The sequence below is a fragment of the Tachyglossus aculeatus genome, chromosome 15, assembly GCF_015852505.1.
Source record: "Tachyglossus aculeatus isolate mTacAcu1 chromosome 15, mTacAcu1.pri, whole genome shotgun sequence".
Taxonomy (NCBI): Eukaryota; Metazoa; Chordata; class Mammalia; order Monotremata; family Tachyglossidae; genus Tachyglossus; species Tachyglossus aculeatus.
In genome coordinates, this window is record NC_052080.1 from 21,453,278 (window position 1) to 21,461,739 (window position 8,462).

General features: G+C 52.2%; 1 long non-coding RNA gene across 1 annotated transcript; it reads left to right on the plus strand.

Annotated features, from left to right (window-relative positions):
- The first annotated feature begins 3,211 nt into the window (after window positions 1–3,211).
- On the plus strand, window positions 3,212–6,682 carry LOC119937506. The gene is made up of 4 exons (XR_005454135.1): window positions 3,212–3,300; window positions 4,204–4,503; window positions 4,871–5,026; window positions 6,560–6,682. It is a non-coding gene; the product is annotated as an uncharacterized LOC119937506 (long non-coding RNA).
- Window positions 6,683–8,462: the final 1,780 nt, after the last annotated feature.

Sequence of the window (8,462 nt, forward strand, 5' to 3'; positions counted from 1 at the left end):
AGTATCCTTTGAGGTCTCCTTCTCCCCCTCCCATCCCCTTACTGTAGGGGTTCCTCAAGGGTCATCTGCCTTCGACACTGTGGACCACCCCTTCTCCTCAACACGCTCTCCAACCTTGGCTTCGCTGACTCCGTCCTCTCCTTGTTTTCCTCTTATCTCTCCGGCCATTCATTCTCAGCCTCCTTTGAGGTCTCCTCCTCCCCCTCCCATCCCCTAACAATAGGGGTTCCTCAAGGGTCAGCTGCCTTCGACATTGTGGACCACTGTGGACCACTCCGTCTTCTCCTCAACACGCTGTCCAACCTTGGTTTCACAGACTCCATCCCCTCCTGGTTCTCCTCTTATCTCTCCGGCCGTTCATTCTCAGTCTCCTTTGCGGGCCCCTCCTCCCCCTCCCATCCCTTTACCGTAGGGGTCCCTCAAGGGTCAGTTCTTGGTCCCCTTCTGTTCTCGATCTACACTCACTCCCTTGGTGAACTCATTCGCTCCCACGGCTTCAACGATCATCTCTGCGCCGATGACACCCAAATTCGCATCTCTGCCCCTACTCTCTCTCCCTCCTTCCAGCCTCGTGTCTCTTCCTGCCTTCAGGACATCTCCATCTGGATGTCTGCCCACCATCTAAACCTCAATTTGCCGAAGACTGAACTCCTTATCTTCCTTCCCAAACCCTGCCCTCTCCCTGACTTTCCTGTCACTGTAGACGGCACTACCATCCTTCCCGTCTCACGAGCCCGCAACCTCGGTGTCATCCTCGAGTCCGATCTCTCGTTCAGCCCTCACATCCAAAACCCTCACATCCAAAACCCACCGGTCTCACTTCCACGACGTCGCCGAGATCCGCCCTTTCCTCTCCATCCAAACCGCTACCTTGCCGGTTCAATCTCTCATCCTATCTCGTCCCCCTCTCGTCCCCCTCTCCATCCCCCCGCCTTACCGCCTTCCCCTCCCCACAGCACCTGTATATATGTATATATGGTTGTACATATTTATTACTCTGTTTATTTATTTATTTATTTATTTTACTTGTACATTTCTATCCTACTTATTTTATTTTGTTGGTATGTTTGGTTCTGTTCTCTGTCTCCCGCTTTTAGACTGTGAGCCCACTATCAGGTAGGGACTGTCTCTATGTGATGCCAATTTGTACTTCCCAAGCGCTTAGTACAGTGCTCTGCACATAGTGAGCGCTCAATAAATACGATTGATTGATTGATTGATTGATTGATCCCGACTGGATGACTGCATCAGCCTCCTCTGATCTCCCATCCTCCTGTCTGTCCCCACTTCAGTCTATTCTTCACTCTGCTGCCCGGATAATCTCTGTGCAGAAACGCTCTGGGCATGTCACTCTCCTCCTCAAAAATCTCCAGTGGCTGCCCGTCAACCTACGAATCAAGCAAAAACACCTCACTCTCGGCTTCGAGGCTGTCCATCCTCTCTCCCCCTCCTACCTCACCTCCCTTCTCTCCTTCTCCATCCCAGCCCGCACCCTCTGCTCCTCTGCCGCTCACCTCCTCGCCGGGCCTCGTTCTCGCCCATCCCGCTGTTGAACCCCGGCCCACGTCCTTCCCCTGGCCCGCAACGCCCTCCCTCCGCACATCCGCCAAGCTAGCTCTCTTCTTCCCTTCAAAGCCCTACTGAGAGCTCACCTCCTCTGGGAGGCCTTCCCAGACTGAGCCCCCTTTTTCCTCTCTTCCTCCTCATCCCCCCCGCCTTATCTCCTTCCCCTCCCCACAGCACTTGTAGCTATATTTGTACAGATTGATTAATCTATTTTACTTGTACACGTTTACTATTCTATTTATTTTGTTAATGATGTGCATATACCTTTAATTCTATTTGTTCTGACGATTTTGACACCCGTCTACGTGTTTTGTTTTGTTGTCTGTCTCCCCCTTCTAGACCGTGAGCCTGTTATCGGATGGGGACCGTCTCTGTACGTTGCCGACTTGTACTTCCCAAGCGCTTAGTACGGTGCCCTGCACACAGTAAGCGCTCAATAAATGCGATTGAATGAATGAATCATTATAACACTGCTTCTCCCCTCCCTTCTCTCTCTCTCTCTTCACATTCCCCTTCTCTCTCCCCATCTCTGGATTCTGATATTTTTTAAGCACTTACTAGGTGCCGGGAACTAGAACAGTGCTCAGTGCTTAGGACAGTGCTCAGCGCTTAGGATGGTGCTCGGCGCTTAGAACAGTGTTCACTGTTTAGAACAGTGCTTGGTACATAGTAAGCGCTTCACAAATACCATCATTACAGTACTACCTCTCCCGCCTTTCCTCCCTCTCCCTTCACATTCCCCTTCTTTCTCCCTTCCTCTAGATTCTGATATTTTTTTAAGCGTTTCCTAGGTGCCAGGAACGAGTAATAATAATAAATAATGATGACATTTGTTAAGCACTTACTGTGTGCCGGGCACTGTACTAAGCACTGGAGCGGATCCGAGCAAATCGGGTTGGACACGGCCCCTGTCCCAAGCGGGGCTCACAGTCTCAATCCCCCTCTTACAGATGAGGAAACCGAGGCCCAGAGAAGTGAAGCGAGTGGGCCGAGGTCGCACAGCAGGCAAGCGGCGGTGCCGGGATCGGAACCCACGACCTTCTGACTCCTATGCCCGTGCTCTATCCATTAAGCCGAGCCCTGAGGTGAGATCAATAGACGGCATTTGTTGAACGCTTACTATGTGCAGAGCACCGTACTGAGCCCTCGGGTCAGTACAGTACAGCCGAACGGGCAGGCACGTTCCCCGCCCGCAGATGCGGTTACGGTCTAGAGGAGGTGCGAATGGATGAGTAATTTTTAACGTATAAATTAAAGGAATGTAGCTGTGAGGTTGGGGCAAAAATCAAATGTTCAAAGGGCACAGATTGAAGAGCATGAAGTACGTAGAAGGGAGAGGGAACGGGGGAAAGAGGGCTCCGTCGGGGAAGGCCTTTCGGAGGAGATGTGACCTTAATAATGTTTTGAAGGTGGAGCGAGCGGTGGTCTTGGAGTATCTGGAAAGGGAGGGAGCTCCGGGATAGGGGGAGGATGTGGGAAAGGCGGGAAGTGGAGTTTTTCGAAAGGGCGGTGAGTCGGGGATCGCAAAATTAAAACGGAAAGACTTGGCCCGGCGGCGCCCATGGGTTCCTCGGAGAAGGCACGGGATCTTTATTAACCGTGCGGGCGAAATGGGGAGCGGGTGGCCTGATTTCTCATCTCTCATCTCAGTCGGAGCGGAAGCGACGTGGATCTGGTCCCGCACCTCCCAGACGAACCAGAGCTCTCAGAGGGTCCTTTTAATCAAGAGCCCGTGTAAGGGTTTCGGGTCGGGACCGGTTTTTTTTGGTTCATTTGTTTGTCTTACGACATCCGTAAAGCGCTTACTACGTGCCGGGCGCCGTTCCGAGAGCTAGGGCCGTTAGGGGCGAATCGGGTCGGACGCGGTCTGTCCACGGTCTTAATCCCCATTTTACAGACGAGGCGACTGAGGTCCGGAGAAGTGAAGCGAGTTACCCGAGGTCACATGATGGACAAGAGGCAGAGCCGGGTTTAGAATCCGGGCCCTCCTGACTTCCAGGGTCTTGCTCTATCCACTAGGCTATGCTGCTTCTCGGGTATTAATTAATTCATTCATTCAATCGTATTTATTGAGCGCTTACCGTGTGCAGAGCACCGTACCGAGCGCTTGAGACATACAAGTCGGCAACATATAGAGACGGTCCCTACCTGGCGACGGGCTCACGGTCTAGAAGGGGGAGACGGATGACGAAACGAAACACGTAGACAGGTGTCAAAATAGTCAGAACAAATAGAATTAAAGCTAGATGCACATCATCAACAAAATAAGTATAATAGTAAATACGTACAAGTAAAACCGTAAGGGCAGCCACGGATGGCCGCCATATCGGCCCCGCGGATAAGTAAGCGCTTGCAGGCCGGAGTCCTTGGAGAAATCCGATTAGATGTAAAAGAAAATAAACCAAGGAAAGGATTGTAATCGAAATGGAAGATAGGACTAAGCGCTGCAATTACGGTGAGCCCCAAGCGGGACGGGGGCTGTGTCGGATCCGATTATCTTATAGGTGCCCGACGATCTCAGTTGTCCCCCAGTTTTTATCTGGACGGTTGGCTCGTGTGAGAGCGTAGCAGATATTATCCCGATTGTCATGATTAGTAGTATTTTTATTAATGATGATTATTACTCTGTCATTTCAGGGAGCCGACGGCCACGACCATCGGAAGCCTCACCGTTACGGTATCGGCCAAATCGGGAGGGATTAAATGAGCGTCAGGAGGCGTTTTCGTGCCCGTCGGCAATCAAGAGCGGAATCTTCCGGTCCACGGCCTTGCTCTTCCCGGGGAAGATCGCGTATGAATTTGGGGAGGACGCCGTCCTTCTCGACGAGAAAAGGAGCAGTTTCAACAAGGAGGAAAAGGGTCTCTCGGCGTCATTATTTTCACATCTAGAACTTCTCGACCCCTCCCCGCGAGGACGGCCGCCTCAGAAGGACGTGGGTGAGCGTCGCCGTCGGACTTCCGCGTTTTACCCAAAGCTTTCATCTGATATTACGGGGAGAGGAAGCGGGGTGCCCTGTCGGGAGGAGCGGAGGCCTGGGAGTCCGAGGACCCGGGTTCTAATCCCGGCTCTGCCCCTTACCTGCCGGATGACTCCGGGGCAATTCTCTTAACCACTCCGTGCCTCCTTTTCCTCATCGGTAAAAGGGGACTCGATCCTACTCCGTCTTTCTTAGGCTTTGAGCTCACGTGGGATGGGGACCGTGACCCGCCCGTTTACCTTGTATCTACCCCAGTGCTTGGTAGAGTGCTCGGCACGTAGTCGGCGCTAAGCGACTACTGTTATTGTTGTCATTATTATCGTAAGTGCGCAGCGAGGGCAAGTACAGTACTTTTGATTTACGATCACCGCCACGCCGCCTCCGGCCGAGAGCCGAACGAAGCCGTCACGGCCCGGGTGTCCTGAGCATGCCGGGGATGAGATAGAGAGAACTAGGACGGAAAGATTCCCTTCTCCCCGAAGGTCAGTCTGCACGGTGCCCGGCGCGATGAAACGGTGAGCGTACGGCCAAGTTTAAATCAGGAAGGGCCTCGGATCCGGTATCCTTTTCCTAGGGGAAACAGAGAAGGACATAGGATACGTGACCTTGGCTGGCATTTAGGAGAAACGGATCCGGTTGTGTTTACGAGGAGTCGGTCGGGGGGAGAGGGACGGCGGGGAGGGGGAGTATCCGGTTTTCAGTCCTATGAATCGACAGTCGTCATTGTGAATAAATAATCGAAACGGTGTAGCCTAGTGGAAACGTTATTGCACGGTGGGTTCCCGGGCACTTAGAACGGTGCTCTGCACACGGTAGGCGCTCAATATGTGACTTGTCGGATAGAGCACGGACTTGGGAGTCCGGGTCCAGCTACCTCGTCTGTAAAATGGGGATTAAAACCGTGAGCCCTCTGTGGGACTGGATCCGCATCCGACCCGATCGCCTCGCATCTACCCCGGCACTCGGGACAGTGCCTGGAACAGAGTTAGCACTTAACAGCTGCTCAAGGAATAAACACTCAAACAGGCCAAAAAACCCCAAGTACCTCAATTCCTCAGTGGGATCCACGAGGATCCAATTCAAAGCTTCCAAATTGGATTCGGAAAACCCTCCCCGCCAAACACCCACCTCCTGTCGGCGGCACCGAATATCTCAGTGCCCTCAATCACCGGCCGGAGACGCCTGCCTCCTCCCTCCCGCTGGCCTTCTCGCTACGCGTGACACCAGGCCCCGAGGGACCGAGAAGACGGGGCAGACCCGGGCCACGTCAGAGGTTTCCGCTCCGCACTCCTCCCCGTGCTCTCCGGACCACGGGGAACGTCCGGCCCGGAGCATCGGCTCGTCTCCCCCGCCGTCCTCTTCTTCTGTTGCTTGCATGGCACGGTCCATATTGAGAAAGGCCAGCCGACGGCCGTCCGCTCCCAACGGCCGCGCCGGCTCCGACGCCGATCTCTGTTCTTCATCGGACCCCCCTGAGCTGAGACCCTTTTGTTTTCGGTCTTAAGACCTCTACTAATAATTGTGGCATTTGTTTAATGCTTCCTGTGTGCCAGGAAGCGCTAAGCGCTGCAGTAGGTACAAGCAAATCTAGTTGGACACGGTCCCTTCCCGCAGAGGGCTGACAGTCTTATTCCCTGTTTTACAGATGAGGTAACTGAGGCCCAGAGGAGCGAAGCGACCTGCCCAAGGTCACACAGCAGACAAGGGGCAGAACTGAGATTCACCCCCACAACCTCCTGACTCCCACGCTCATGCTTTGTCCGCTACGCCGTTCATTCAGTCAATCGTTAAATCATATTTATTGAGCGCCTACTGTGTGCAGAGCACCGTACTAAGTGCTTGGAAAGTACAATTGGGCAACAGATAGAAAGACAATCCCAGGCTGCTTCTCTGGCTGGGTCAGGGTACAGATATAAGTTTTTGTACGGATGGCGGAAAAATACTAGGTTGGTATTAAAAATGTATTAAGCATTTATGGACGTGGCCGTAATTTGCTTTTAATTTTTTTTTTTCAGTAATCGTTAAGCGCTTATATTTTGTGCCGGACACCGTACTGCCTCTGGAGTTGATACGAGCCAGTCGGGTTGGATACCGTCTGTGAACCATACGGTCTTCATCCCCATTTTAAAGAAGGAGGAACTGAGGTACAGAGAAGTAAAACGACTCACCCAAGGTCACCCAGCAGACCGGCGGCGGAGCCGGGGTTAGAACCCGAGTCCGTCCGACGCCCACACCCGGACTCCTTCCGGCGGGCCAGGCTGCTGATCGTATTAATGTCTGTGTCCCCCTCTAGTCCGTAAGCACCCGGTTGGCGGAAAACGTGTCTACCGCCTCTGTTGTATTGGACTCCCAAGTGCTTAGTACAGTGGACAGAGCCCGGGCCTGGGAATCAGAAGGACCTGGATTCTAATCCTGACTCCCCCACATGTCCTCCCCCACAGGAGAAGCAGCGTGGCTCAGTGGGAAGAGAACGGGCTTTGGAGTCAGAGGTCATGGGTTCAAATGCCGACTCGGCTGACTGTCAGCTGTGTGGCTTTGGGCAAGTCACTTAACTTCTCTGTGCCTCAGTTACCTCATCTGTAAAATGGGGATTAAAACTGTGAGCCCCCTGTGGGACAACCTGACCACCTTGTAACCTCCCCAGTGCTTAGAACAGTGCCTTGCACATAGTAAGCACTTAACAAATACCATCATTAAGTCCGCTGTGTGAGCTTGGGCAAGCAGCTTCACTTCTCTGGGCCTCAGTTACCTCATCTGTAAAATGGGGATTGAGAGGGTGAGCCCCATATGGGACAGGGACTGTGTCCAACCTGATTAACTTGTATCTACCCCAGTGCTCAGAACTGTGCTTGGTACCTGGTCAGCTCTTAACAATTCCCATCATTATTATTGTTATTATTAATGTCCATGGATTGATTTTGTGCAAACTACTGGGGGAATGGATACAAAGTTATCAGATCGGTAATAATAATAATAATAATGGCATTTATTAAGCGCTTACTATGTGCAAAGCACTGTTGTAAGCGCTGGGGAGGTTACAAGGTGATCAGGTTGTCCCACGGGGGGCTGACAGTCTTAATTTCCACTTTACAGATCAGGTAACGGAGGCACAGAGAAGTTAAGTGACTTGCCCGGAGTCACACAGCTGACAGTTGGCGGAGCTGAGATATGAAGCGCTTCTCTCCCAAGGGCTTAGTACAGTGCCCTGCCCACGGTAAGAACTCTATAAATACCATTGATTGATTGAGAATGCCCTTTGCGGTCAGCTGGGTTACCAAGAAACGGACTGGAGGATTTGTTTTTGGCACATAGTAAACGTTTAACAGATACCATCGTCGTTATTATAACTGACCTCGCGCAAGTCACTGAACTTGTCTGTGCCCCGGTTACCTCATCTGTAAAATGGGGAGGAAGATTGGGAGCACCACGTGGGTAATGGCCTTTGTCCAGCCTGATTATCTTGCAAAGCGCTCAGTTCAGTGCCTGGCCCCGGGCAAGCGCATAACAAAGATCCTCAAGTCATAAAAACAAGTAGAGAAGCAGCCTGGCTTAGTGGCAAGAGCCGGAGGTCGTGGGTTCTAATCCCGGCTCCGCCGCTCGTCTGCTGGGTGACGTTAGGCAAGTCACTTGACTTCTCTGTGCCTCAGTTACCTCACCTGTAAAATGGGGAAGAAGACTGTGAGCCCCATGTGGGACAACCTGATTACCTTGCATCTACCCCAGAGCTTAGAACAGTGCTTGGCACATAGTAAGCGCTTAACAAATGCCGTTATTATCATTAAAAAGCCAAAAAAACCCTCTGCTTACAAAAATTGAACAATAGGCTTGTCGTCACTAGGGCGCACCATTTCCTAGCTGCTGCAGGAGGTTTATTCATCGCCTTTCTAGTGTATGGGGTTCTTGGCAAATATACTCAAT